This window comes from Pteropus vampyrus, unplaced genomic scaffold (assembly GCF_000151845.1).
Source record: "Pteropus vampyrus isolate Shadow unplaced genomic scaffold, Pvam_2.0 Scaffold19, whole genome shotgun sequence".
NCBI lineage: Eukaryota > Metazoa > Chordata > Mammalia > Chiroptera > Pteropodidae > Pteropus > Pteropus vampyrus.
Window position 1 is genome coordinate 3,873,674 of NW_011888800.1, and position 729 is coordinate 3,874,402.

General features: G+C 36.6%; 1 pseudogene; it reads right to left on the reverse strand.

Moving 5' to 3' along the window:
• Positions 1-400: 400 nt before the first annotated feature.
• LOC111736366 lies at positions 401-519 on the reverse strand (annotated as a pseudogene).
• Positions 520-729: the final 210 nt, after the last annotated feature.

Here is a 729-nt window from a genome sequence, read left to right on the forward strand (position 1 = left end):
TTCTGCTGAATTTGGGAACATACCAAAGTTTCCCTGACAAAGAGCACCTGCCTCTTAGAGCTTACACTCTAAAAAGTTTACAACGCTCCTTAAATTGTGCATAAAATAGGACCTAAATGTAAGTCAACCTCTTCTTAAAGTGAGTTTTTGATTTTTCCTTAATTTAATTTTCTGCTTTTTGCCAGCTCTATACACTCTCTTCCTACTCTTCTATACAGTTTAGTAAGCCTGGAGAAGAAAAAGCAATAGATGCAAGAGAATTTACTGGCATTTATGTTGAAGAAGCAAGTAATATTTTAGCTGGAATAGGTCCTGGGGAGAAACCAATCAACCAGCTCCTTCTATATTTTCTTTTATTATTTATTTATTTATTTATTTATTTATTTATTTATTTATTTAATTCCTAAAGCACCTGATATTCCTAGGTGGTCTCCCATCTAAGTACTAACCAGGCCCAACTCTGCTTAGCTTCCGAGATCAGACAAGATTGGGTGTGTTCAGGGTGGCATGCCCATAGACAACCGGCTCCTTTTATAAATGAGAAAACTGTGGCCCAGTAAGAGTTCCATATCCCACTGATAATCACAACAGATGGAAATCCAGGTGAAATGCGTCAAGGTCATAGAAAATGCAGTGTGCACTTTTATTGGACTTGCAATATTCATGTGTCAGTCATACAGTTTAGCACTTCCAAAATATGACCTAAGACCAAAGCTAATTTCATCTTAG